Source organism: Gorilla gorilla, chromosome 6, assembly GCF_029281585.2.
Source record: "Gorilla gorilla gorilla isolate KB3781 chromosome 6, NHGRI_mGorGor1-v2.1_pri, whole genome shotgun sequence".
In the NCBI taxonomy this organism is placed as follows: domain Eukaryota; kingdom Metazoa; phylum Chordata; class Mammalia; order Primates; family Hominidae; genus Gorilla; species Gorilla gorilla.
In genome coordinates this window covers 50,682,593-50,695,869 of record NC_073230.2, presented here as the reverse complement: position 1 = coordinate 50,695,869, position 13,277 = coordinate 50,682,593, and the positions used below count along the sequence as shown (strand labels likewise).

Here is a 13,277-nt window from a genome sequence, read left to right as displayed (position 1 = left end):
TGGAGCAATTGTAACTTCAAAGGTCCCTATACTGAATGTCAATGTAAAAAACTGACATCTTGGCACTATTAAGCCAATATGACCATTTCACTGCCCTGGCTAGGTCTTTCTGGGGCTCTCTACACTTTTCAAAAAAAGAAATAAATACTTTTTTTTTGAGACAAGGTCTCACTCTGTCACCCAGGCTAGCGTGCGATAGTGTGATCATAGTTCACTTTAGCCTTGAATTCCTAGGCTCACGTAATCCTCCTGCTTCAGTCTCCCAAGTAGCTAAGACTACAGGTGCAAGCCACCATGCCTGCTTAATTTAAAATATAATTTTTTTAAAAAAGATGGTTGGTGGGTGGGGGAGTGGGGTTTCCTTATGTTGCTTTGGCTGTTCTTGAACTCCTGGCCTCAGATAATTCTCCTGCTCCAACCTCCCGAAGTGCTGGGATTATAGCGCTGAGTCACTATGCCTGGCTTCTATAGCTTGAAGGATAAAGTTCAAACCATTTTACCTGAGCACATGCACCTCCCACCTTGTCAGCCTTGCCTGGGTCACGCACAGCCCAGTGCTACTACTTTTAATGTGGCCTAATCTTTCAGTCCTCCATGTTTCCCCATATGCTCATTACTTGACACTCAAATGATGGAGCTTCTTCATCTCACTACCCGCTATCAGTCCTTTAAAATAAGCACAAGTTTTAGGAGCTTTTTTGGCCTCGCTAGTCTGTTCCAAGGGGCCCCTCCTGTGCCGCTGCATCACAGCATCTACCCCACTCAACTGTCATCAGTCATTTACTTCTCTTCCTCCTTGACAAGACAGTGAATTTCTTACGGCAGAGAATATATCTTTTGGATTTTTATTTCTAGCGCCTATTTGGCACTCAGTAAATGTTCTCTCAGTTAGTGAACATGTGAAGCAATGATGGGCAAGGTATCCAAGTATGGCAGAACTGACCAAAGGGAAAAAGCAAGGATCCACGATGTCAGGTTCTACAAAACAGAAAAGAGCAGTGGTAGCTGGAAGTGAGGACTTTGAATGAACTAGAGAACCTGTATCGTGGTCATACAATATAAGAAGATCTGAATTTGAGATCCTAGTCTTTCAGTGATCAGCCTTGAGCTTCAGGTTCTCATATATCATACATGTAAAAATACCTACATCACAAAGAGGATTAAAAACCAGAACAGACGGGCCAGGCATGGTGGCTTACGCCTGTAATCCCAGCACTTTGGGAGACAGAGGCAGGTGGATCACGAAGTCAGGAGATCGAGACCATGCTGACTAACATGGTGAAACCCCACCTCTACTAAAATACAAAAAACTAGCTGGGCATGGTGGTGCACGCCTGTAGTCCCAGCAACTTGGGAGACTGAGGCAGGGGAATCGCTTGAACCTGGGAGGCGGAGGTTGCAGTGAGCCAAGATCGTGCCACTGCACTCCAGCCTAGCGACAGAGCAAGACTCTAAGAAAAAAAAAAAAAAAAAGCGTGAAAACAGCCAGCACAGTTTGAGCGTGCAGCAGTACTCAGCCTATTTGAGGAAAATCTTTTTTAAAAAAGTTTTAATTTTTGGAGTACCTAGTGTACGTCTATAAATTTATGGGTAGCATGAGATATTTTGATACAGGCATGCAATGTGTAATAATCACATCATTATAATGGGGGTATCCATCAGCCCACACATTTATCCTTTGTGTCTCAACAATCTAGTTATACTCTTTTAGTTATTTAAAAATGTACAATGAAATTATATTTTACTGTAGCTACTCTGTTGTGCTAGCAAATACTAGGTCTTATTCATTCTATTTTTGAGACCTATCTGAGGAAGATCTTAATCCTGGAAAATCATAAACTTTACTTCCCCAATTGTTTGCTTTAGCAAGTTCTATATTAGTTTTAAATTCATGAACCTCATTTCTAAGATTTTTTTTCTGCCAAACTGTAATTCTTATAAGACTCAACTTTCACAATTTGTGTTTACAAAGTTATTTTTAACTGCCAATCAGACATCCTAAGAAGGATGATGTAACTAGTATTATAGTAGTAATTTACTTCTACCAAAAGCAAAGCATGACATTTTCATTAGCCTCCATGGCCTTTTTGTAGGTGGATAAATAATTTGTTCAACTTTTTGAAAAAATAAAAATAGCTCATAGGACTTAGGAATACATTTTACTTTGTACTAATTTCCTAATTAAGACTATTAATGGTACTCATTTTCTTTCTTTTTTTTTTTTTTTAACTAAAAGAGTACCTTAATAGCCCCTATTCTATTCCCTTTCAAGAGACACTTGTTCTGCGTTGTGGGTAATGAACTTAGAATTTGTGAACACTCCACTTGAGTTATTTCTTGCACTTGTGTCTGTACTTTCATAAAGAATGAAACACTTTTTGCGTGTTCCTTAATTGCTACCCTGTGTTAATAGCCTCCACGAAAAGCTTCAGCCCATATCTTTAAGCACTTTAGTAAAATACACCCATGACTTCTCCTGTGCCATTTTTATGTGTACGTTTTTCACTGTTTTATTTGGTATCTGTAGCCTTCCTGAAAACTGTTGACTTTTCAGTTAAGTAATATCTGTAATTTCCTTATTTTTTATTTTCTCATGTTTAATTTCTAACATCTGTGTCACCTTCCTTGGCCTTTCCCCCTTTCCTAAATCCTCAATTTTATTCCTCCCTCCTTCCTTTTTTGGCCTACCCCATCTTTCTGCCCCTACTCTGCTTTTCACACTTTGAACTGTTTTAAAATTAAACAATAAATGGGTATTATGTATTACAGTCTTAATTGGATTTCACTTATTTGCATGAAGGCTTTATTGAGCACAAGTTTTCTTAGAGAACAGGGAGGATTTTTATCAGTGGTTACCTATGTAATACAGTTTAGAAGGCATGGAAGGAAACTTTATTCCATGAAAGATAATTCTTCCTTACACATAGTTTGCTGATTTCAGAGGTTTTACAGTTAAAGATTTTGTGGGGGAGTGGGGTGGGTTAAAAGTCTGTATACTCTTAAGTTTCAAACAGCGCAGGGAGGGTTAAAGCTTGAACTCTGATTCCTTAGTGTAAATACATTTTCCCAGATCTTTGCCTCAGTTTAGATTTTAATGTGGAGAAAACAGAGGAATCTTCCAAACACTGGCTGCCTAAGGTAAGTGAAGAGGGACAAAATGAGAAGCTGAGAGCAGTTAGGAGCCCCAGAGATGAAGATCCCCTTCCTGACACACTTGCCAAGGGCTGAGAGGTTATGAAGTGTCTTTTAAATCCGATGAATTCCACCTTTCCCTCAACCTGGCAACCATCCACTCTCCCATATCTACATGTTTTTAATATACATAGAGAAACTTATTGTTTTCACCCTCTGAAACTTTTTGAGTTGGTTTAATATTCTTTTTTCCATATGATCACATTTTAAAATCGCTTCTGCCAACTTTTTTTTCTGACTTCTATTAATGTCTTATGAGGCTGCATTTCATAAGCTTTATATGTATCCTCAACCTACATATTTAGTTTATTGTAACCTCCTCCCAACCCCTCATAATTCTTTGAATCATATCATGGCATTCACTGTAGAGGGGCTAATTTGGATAAATGGATCTGGTGTTTGGTGAGGGTCACATTTGTTTTCTTATGCATTCCTTGGCAGTGCTGCCATTATCAGCTAATAGATGGTCCCTTGTAAAATGTCTATATTTTATGTGGTACATTTTCTGAATGTTGGTTATTTGGAGATAGATTTAAGTGGCTGTGTTTTGTTACTATAAAATCAGCCTGGAGGGTAAAAGAAAGAAAGAAACACAGCTCTGGAAAGCATCCCTTTGGCTTAGAGAATGCAAAGGGAACCACTGCAACTCCAGGCAATCTCCTCGTGACCAAGGCTTTTTCCACCCTGTTAGGAGAATTCTTTGTGACTGAGAATCAAATGATGTCTAAAGACTTAAAAGTGAGTCAGGATGGAAAGGAATGTCATCTCAGTTTTTTTTTTCCAAGAGGGCTATAAACCATTCCACACTACCTTTTAGGAGGAAGAATTAGGTGGTGGTTGTGGGATATTTATATGTTTGTATACGGAGGGGATGATGGTGACGGGAGGGAGTCCAGTAAACTCTATTTCCCTGGATAAGACATTTAATACCCTCGTTTCTCCTTTGGAACTCAATGTGTATTTTTAGATTTATAGAATGTTAGAGTCCTAAACACTTGGGGAACTGGATAGAAGTTTGGATATCATCAAATTTAACCCCTTCCTAAATGTGAGAACTTAGAATTAATAGTATCACGGGCCAAAGATCCCTTGAAACATGGTGGAAGACTCCACAAGTCAATGCTAAAGGCCTTCTTTTTTGGGAGGGGGAAGGTACAGCTCTCCAGACTTTTCTGGCTGACCTTATTTCGCTCTTGACTTTGGAAATGGATGGAGAATCTGGAGTTTGACTCAGTCAAATCTGGTTTGCTCCTCGGACTCCCTGACTCATCCCTGTCCTGCCCAATTTCCTGCTTGCCTTTGGGTCAGACTGAGTTCTGCTCTGTACTTTGCCCACTTGGGTTCTATTCTTATCTCCTCTTAGCTTTGGCTCTCCAGCATGGACTTTCCTTGAGTCTTTGATCTTGCATCAACTGATGTTTCTAGTAAGGGCCGACACCACCTCTCTCCCAGTGCTGACAGATGACATCCCTGCTGAGTCCTGATTTCCACCAGCTGTTTAGCGTTCTGGATCATTCCCTGTTGACCAGCTGCTTCTGGCCATCCTCACCTGGACAATCTGCAGTAGTTTTGGCATGTTGCTCACTGCTTCCATTGGCTGACGGTACCTACCTTAGTTCTAGTTTATCATGTTTTCCCCAGTTCACACAGCTTATTGATGAGGCTCAGATTGCTATCTTCTGATTATCAATGTCTTTTCCATAGCACTCACGGAATAATTGCTTATTCTCCTTTTCTCTAACTACACATATTATGTTTACAATATTCCTGGCTAGGAAAAGAAACTAAGTGAACAGTCTCTCTCTCTCTCTCTCTGTCTTTCTCTCTCTGTCACACATACACAGAATCATATGTACACAACTTAAATCTCTAAATTTATAAATTTACATTTTCCTTTTTAAATGATTTTTCTTTCCTCTATTGTGAATTGTTTTTCTTTTCTCATTTGCTAACTTTGGAAAGAGAAAAAATCCAGACATTGGAATGTCTGAGTTTATTTAAGTCTCAGTACTCTGTTCAATTTAATGAACGGAAACAAAAAAGGAACATCAAAATGCTGGCCTGGATCTTTGTGGCTCCAGGATTGGCCCTTTTTGGTGGCCATTGATAGATAATGTATTTGAAAAATAGGAGTAATTGTTGGTTTCAACTTACTTTTTAAACACATCAAAATATACCAATATATTCTAAAACACAGAAATTTGGAATTATGAGAAAGTGAGAGAAATTGTGAAAAACATAATTGTATATAATTTAACATTCTGTCATCTAAAATAGAGGATAAAATGGGTCTCTGAATGCACACTAACAAGCACAGGTTGTTTACTTAAATGGTTACATTTCTTAGACTAAAAAAAGTACTAAAATACTAAATATAAAATTAAAATAATAATATTTAAAATAAAAATTTTAAACTCTATATAAGTTATAGAGTTAAGCATCTGACCAAATATGAAATCAATGTACTTGCCTATATAATCCAAAATGTAATGAAGAAGAGATTATATGCATGGTTAACAGCAGCAATGAAATACAACATATCTAGGGATAACAGTAACAAGATGTGTATGGGGCTTACATACAAAAAACCTATACAACTTTCTTGGCTAGGAAGACTAAATATTATAGTGAAGATGTAAAATTTTCTCATATTAACTTTCACAAAATTCAAAACACCATTTCAAGAGGATTATCTTCAGAATTTAACAAATTCTAAAGTTTAACTTCAAGTATACATGAAATTGTTTTTTAAGTACTGGAGATAACAATCCCTGCTATATGATAGAACAATTCTAATGTTAAAGCAACATAAATAAATTGAAAATATAAGGTGGGAAATATATTTCCAAGAATAACTGCAGATAATAGTAGTTATTTTACAAAGAGACTATTAAAATAGGTCAGTAAACAATTATAACAACCTCAATGTATTAACTTGAAATACTTCACAAAAACTGAAAACATAAGGTCAAATTCATGTATGAAAAGTATTGTCTTACTAGAAATTAAATATAACCAAATAAAATGGCTGAAACATGTTTTTCTCTTTTTAATCATTCACATGCTTATAAAAATGAATAATAATTAGTGTAGCGTAAGGCATAGTAAGACATACAGGTTCATTCCCTGCTGTGCAAAAAGCAACTGTTCAATAGGCATATAGAGCCTTAAAGGGTCATTCTTAGTGACTCGATAATTCTATTTTGAAATATTCATTCTTGGAGTCCTACGTAAATGTCTTTAGAGGAATCAGGATAAAGACAATGATAAGTACACAATTGCAGAGTTGTTCACAATCATGAAATAGTGCAAAGCACATACACATCTGGCATTAGAGAAACAAATAAAAGCTTACTTTGGAATATTCTGTATTCACTAAAAATTAAATTTGCCACAGATTTTTTTTACTGCATGGGAAATGCTTATTACATCAGACTAATTTAAAGGCATAATTATAAACTATGCTAGCAACGGCATAAAGGAATAGCACCAAAGAAGGAAGTAAAGCTAATATTAACCGTGGTTGTCTCTCCATAGAATTATAGGTAATTGTTTCACATCTTTATATTTCCCGCTGTTTTCCACGTTTTTAATGTGAACATCTCAGTAATCAATGAATTGATGAAGCTAACAAATAGCTTTGGAATATACATCCATTTTTAAGAGAGCAAATCACATAATGCCAATAATAATAATAATAATAAAAACCTCAGGGATCTGACATAGCTGATGAGCACTATCAGCAGTTTTATTTGTAGCCTTTTGTCGTTGAGAGCCCATAATGGCACAGAACATGGAGGTCAAAATATAGGTAAGGAATGCCTTCTGTTATTAATTTATGGAAATGCCTTCTGTTATTAATTCATGTTCTTGACTTTCACTTTGCGTGAATATCAATGTCACACGTATCTTTGAGTATTTTCTAGCTTTATGCTACTCAGGAGAAATGACTAAATTCTTATAATAATGTGTTATACAATTGACTTCTTTTCAGTTGTAGTTTTCTTCCTTACAAATGCATTGAGAAAGTTGTATATTTTTCTTTCTTTGATTTTTCTATGGGAAGGAAAGTATAAACTCAGCAAGAGGGAAAAGAACCGTGTTTCTTGTTTGTGTATTACAAAATGTTTCATTTTTCAGTGGGAGAGTGAATGTTCTGATGAAACACAGTCCACCAATGACTTCTGCCATAAGTAGCCGAATCCACTAACAATTTATGCATGCTTTTTGTGGTTGTTTACTCTATTGTTCAATAAATCTTACATACTTATTTTAACAGTAATCATATGAAGCATCTTAAAGCAACATGCACATGCAAAAGCTGTACATTTGAGAAATGTCAATCATTTTCTGATAGTTGGTTACGTCATTTTTACTAAATATATCACTTTATCCCAATAGCAATAGTAGTTGGATGTGATATTTGATTGAAATATTATTTTTCAGTGCATTAAAGTTAAAAGTTAAGATTGCATTTAGTATACTCTCTTAAGTAGCCTTTATTTTTCCCACTCCATGTTTCTAAGCCTAAGGTGTTTCTGAGTCTGAAATGTTCCTTCTATCGGTTAGCAGCAGGGACTGAGTTTTTGATAGTACTTTTGACCCCCTCCCAAAAGTCCTCTTAAAGTTAGAAGAGTGTGGCTGTGATCCACAAATGCACTAGGAGGAGCAGAAAAAAAAAAAAAAAATGGTGGCATGATTTAACCAGGGACAAGTAATTGTTTTCTAATTTGCCAGCTCAGTTTGAGTTACATGTTTGAATGCAAATAACCCCCTTGGGGCATATCCAAAAAGAAATTAATTTAGGAACTCACTCAGAGATATTATTGCAAATGGTCTAGTTTTATAATTTGGTGCATGGAGTCCAAGGGTGGCCGATCAGGTAAGTAAGAGTCCTTGGGTGGCTGACAGGGTGGGTAAAAACCTAACTTTTACTTGAGTTATAGTGATTAAATGTAAAATTTCTGTCTCATATTTCTCCCCCATTCTTTTACCATTTCCCCTTCTCTCTCTCTCTCTCTCAGCTACTATTATGTTTGGTAGGCCACCTGGAGGAAAATCATGCCCGCTTCTCCCCCTTTCCCTATGTCAAGCTGTAGTTTAGCTGGTAACATAAAACAATCAAAGAATGTTTAATTAATGTCAGGGATACCCATGTTATGCTGAAAAATATAAATTATTTAAAGTAGTTTACTTAATTACTAAATGACACAGTTAATAGAAGATTTGAGAAGATTCAGAAACAGCATAGAGTAGTATGTTAGGGTTTGCCTAGAAGCAAAACAAATCTGGGGTCTTGGGTACCATTAATTTTTTAGGGAGAGGATTCCAAGAAATGGTATTGAGTGTGGGGGGCAGAGGGGCAGGGAAGTGAGGCAGATAAACAGTTTGCCATTTTGGGTAGCTGGGGCTCAGTCATGTTGGGAACAGTCTAAAAACTGTGTGTACATACTTTGGAATCATGTAACCAGAGGGTGTGGATGTTAGGGCATTTATCCCCCAACTACTATCCTCCAGTGTTTGATGGTTTCCCCTGGAGGTGCCATCCAGCACACTCGCATAGTTTTGGGAAAAGCCACATGCAAAGAAGAGGTGCAGGCATTTGGAAAGGAAAGCTGTCAGCAGCATGGAACTGTTTATACTTCCAGTAAACAATAGACAATCCAGACCAGCTCAGGTTGGTCAAGGGATGTGGGATGGGGCATCTGTAGCCTCTACAGCTCTGAGTGTCAGAAGACAAGAAAGGCTAAATGCAATCATGGTAGCATTGAAGCTTGAATCAAACTGCTCAGCTTTCAATACTTGCCCTGTCCTATTAAGACATTAGTTATGTGACTTCTGTGTCTCAGATTTTTTTCATCTATAAATTGGGGATAATGAGCTTGTAATAGTAATTCCTACCTTTAAAATTGTCGAGAGAATTAAATGTGTGAATACAGTAGAGGGCCTAGCACATGGCAAGCACTTGATAAGTACTGCATATTGTAGGGGTCTGCCAGGGCAGCAGCATAGTGTGATGGTAGTTAACTTGTCTTGAGTAACAGAGTTCACTTAATGAAGTCTAAGTTTTCACTCTTTTTGGAAGCTATGTGCCACGTTGACTTGCATTGGGTGCCCACTACTAAATCACCTTTTAAACAAAACCTTAGCAGTTCCTAAACCTTATTTCTCCTGTGCCTTCATTGTAAAGTACATTTTTTATTCACTCTGTTTAAAATAAAATCATCTTTGTTTAAACCAACATGATTGCTGTCTCCGCTAGCTTCTTGTTTTTCACGAATCTGACCAACATGACATCATCCAAGTCCTTGTTTGGGTTCAGCAATAGACACCATCTTCACTACCTGAGGTTGAAACTGAAAGCTCTGGTTGTATTATTTGACTGCCTTCAAATTCACTCATTTGTGTCATTATGCAAACTGCATTTCTCCGTCTTATTCACGAAGATATTTTGAATGACCTTGTTAGTACCTTCGGTGAAATCCAGGAATACTTTGTCCATAGTATGTCCCTCATATACCTGTTTAAAACCAAGCAAAATAGAAAATGAGATTGGCTTGGCATTATTTGCTTTAAGGAAACCATATTGGTGACTAATTCTTACTATTTCCTTTTCTAAACTTCAAAAGAGTACTTTACAATCTTTCATTCAATGAGTATGTATTGAGCTTGAACTCTGTGAAGCATCATTTCAAATCCCAGGATTTTTCCAAGAATTAACATCAAATTTACAAAATCCAGTTTCCACATCTTCAAAACGAGGCAATATGAGGCATATTACAGGATTGTTACTATGATTCAGTAAGAAATATGTGAAAGCACCTAACAGTGTCAGAGCAGAGAGGTGCTCACTACTAAGTCAGTTTCCTTTCCCATGTTCAGAGAGAGCGAACCCAAATAATTGATCTATAAATAAGTCTATCAAATTATCTATCAATCCATCAATTGATTGTTTCATTCATCCATCCATCCTAAAATTCATCCACCCTTTATTGCTCACCTCCTCTTTTACTGAGGTGGTATAGCAGGGGGGTGGGATGGGGTGGTAAGAGCATGGATTCTGGGGCTCGTACTGTCTCAGTTCTAATCCTGGCTCTTGCTAACTCTGTCATGTTGGTAAATCATTTAAATGTCTCTATGCTTCAGGCCCCTCATATATAAAATGGGGATGATAGTAGTACTTATGTTATAGGGATTAAATGTCTATGTCTATGTATATGTCAGTGTCTATGTCTATGTCTATGTAAAGTACTTAAAACAGTGCCTGACACATAGTATATGCTATAACAATATCAGCTGTCAAATGTCAGGCTCTGTGTCAAGGCTATGTGGAACAGGGAACAAGTGAGGCTGTTTCCTGCCCCACAGTGCTTACAGTTAGTGGAGCACCACATACTCTCTATTAAGCCATGAGACTGCTTTAATCATCTGCCATTTTTTTAAAAAGATTTGGAAACTGTTGAGGAAAAAAAAATATGATGATGAGGGAAAAAATTTCTTTACAAATTGTTTTTGGAGTTCTCTTAATTTATATGCATAGTTAGATGTAATCATATGCACATAACAATTGTGAGTTCTTTTTTTGCATTTGCTTAACGTTCTTTGTGTATATGGTATCAAGTATTTTGTGTACATTGGTTGTATTTTTTACTTCAATTGGCTCATATACTACCCTGTTGTATAAATATTTCATAGTATACTAAGGGATTTTGATATTTTTTTTGGCATTTAGGGCATTTAAAATTTGTATTGTTATTAGAATTTTATTGTCATGAGAATATTATTATATTGAATATTACTGTACAAATGGAATGATTCAATCAAACTGAATGAAAAGATTTATAGTTCTCATTCTTTTTTTTTTTTTTTTTTTTTTTGAGACAGTCTCACTCTGTTGCCAAGGCTGGAGTGCAATGGCACAATCTTGCCTACTGCAACCTCTGCCTGTCAGGTTCAAGCGATTCTCCTGCCTCAGCCTCGTCAGTAGTCCCTGTACTTGGAGTCCTCCTGGGACAGGTGTGAGCCACTGCGCCCAGCCAAATGTCGGTTTTTAATATCACAAACAACACTTAAACTAGTTTTTGCAAATGAGAGCACTCATCTTAGCTTTAATGTGTTTATTCTTCAATTAATATAGAGAAACAGTATTTGAGATAAATTACTTCCACGTTTCTCATAATAATGCTATATGTATAGGAAAGATAACATCCTCAAGGCCAATTTTATTGGATTTTATTATATTATACATTCATATTTATAAAATATTTGAATTATTTGAGTGATAGTTCTGTAAATAGAGATATCATCTTTAGGAGTCATTTAAAGGAAATGAGTAATTTAAGGGAAACAAGACTAGTCTGGGTGGAGTTAGGGAGGGTGGACAGAGAGCAGCAAGACCGGGGAGTTGGAGTCTTATTTAGAGATTTCCAAAAGTGACTTCCTTCTGAATGTAGTAGTATTTCCTGGAAGAGCACTTCCTGGACTGTATACATGCAAAAGCGGGTTGGATTACCTCTCTTCAGGGTTCCTTGGGTGGAATGACATTGTCGGCAAAATTTATTCTACCTTTGGAATCTTTTGGAATAAAAAATAACATTTTCTATCCTATGCCTCTCTTCTGTATACCATTTTCATGTTGGTGTATTATGTACAGTAAGAAAATAATGTTCCCATTCCTAAGACTAATTTATGCATGGAAGGCAGCAAATGAGAAAATGGGTAAATGTAAAATAGTAAATTTTTATGCTTCACTTGAAAATTTATTTTAATAAGTTTAAATTAAATTCAGTGGGGACATATTAAAAATAGGGTTTCGAAACAGAAAAATCAAAGAGAAATTGTAGGCTTGTATATTCTGGCGTGTTGCTTTCCATTACCATATACTTGAATTTAGATTATGTTTGATATGTTGCTTAGAGTCTGAATGTGCAGTTGAAGTGACTTTAGCTTGATTATTAATCTTTCCAGTATGTCAATAGAGAACAAATAGATTTTAGGGCAAGAAGTCTGACAACAGCATCCCCAACAAATTATTGTTTGGGCTTTTTTTCCCCCACCTTTAGGAGAGAGGTTCTTGCTGTGTTGCCCAGGCTGGAGGGCAGAGGTGCAGTCATAGCTCACTGCAGCCTCAAACTCTTGGGCTCAAGGGATCCTCCTGCCTAAGCCTCCTGAGTCATTGGGACTACAGGCATTACAGGCATACGCCACCATGCCTGGCTAATTTTTAAAATTTTTTTTCCAGAGACAGGGTCTTGCTTTGTTGCCTAGCTTTGTCTTGAACTCCTGGCCTCAAGTGATCTTCCCTCCTCAGCCTCCCAAAGCACTGGAATTATGGGCATGAGCCACCACGTCTGGCCTCCTAATTTCTATCTAGTACTTACTACCTGTGCCAGGCACAAAAATAAGACTTTAATTTACATCACATATACTTTATTTAACCTTCACGAAACTTGCACGAGGTAGGAATCATCATTATGTGCTTTTATTGATGATGAAACTAAGGCTTAAAGACTTAAGATACTGTAAGGTCATGATGGAGACAAATCCTGGCTCGCCTATTTAAAGATGTATTGCTGGGTTTTTTAAAGGTGTATTTAACAAATAAATATTGTATATATTTAACGGGTGCAGTGTTGTGATTTGATATACATATGCATTTTGAAGTAATCACCACAATCAAGCTAATATACACATTTTTCACTGCAGCTGGTTAGCACTGTTTTTGTGTGTGTAGTAACTGAAGATCTAAGCTTTTGGCAAATTTCAAGTACAGAATAAAGTATCGTTAACTGCAGTCACGTTGTTTACTCTATCTCCAGAACGTATTTGTCCTTATAACAGAAACTTTGTACCCCTTGAGCAACATATCCCTCTCCCATAATCAAATCTAATATTAATCTAATCCATGTTAATATACCATATAATGTCAAATCAAATCGATTCGATATATATATGGAATTCCACATATATATGAGGTCATATAGTATTTGTCTTTCTGTGTCTGACTTATTTAACTTTATATATTGTCCTCTGGGTTCATCTATGTTTCAGCAAATGACAGAATTTCTTTATTTTTTATGACTGAA

At 36.6% G+C, this 13,277-nt stretch overlaps 1 protein-coding gene across 8 annotated transcripts in view; it reads left to right on the top strand.

Moving 5' to 3' along the window:
• Positions 1-13,277, top strand: part of SUGCT (succinyl-CoA:glutarate-CoA transferase) — a 732,345-nt gene that overhangs the window by 342,578 nt on the left and 376,490 nt on the right. The gene's annotated exons all lie outside the window — the stretch shown is intronic.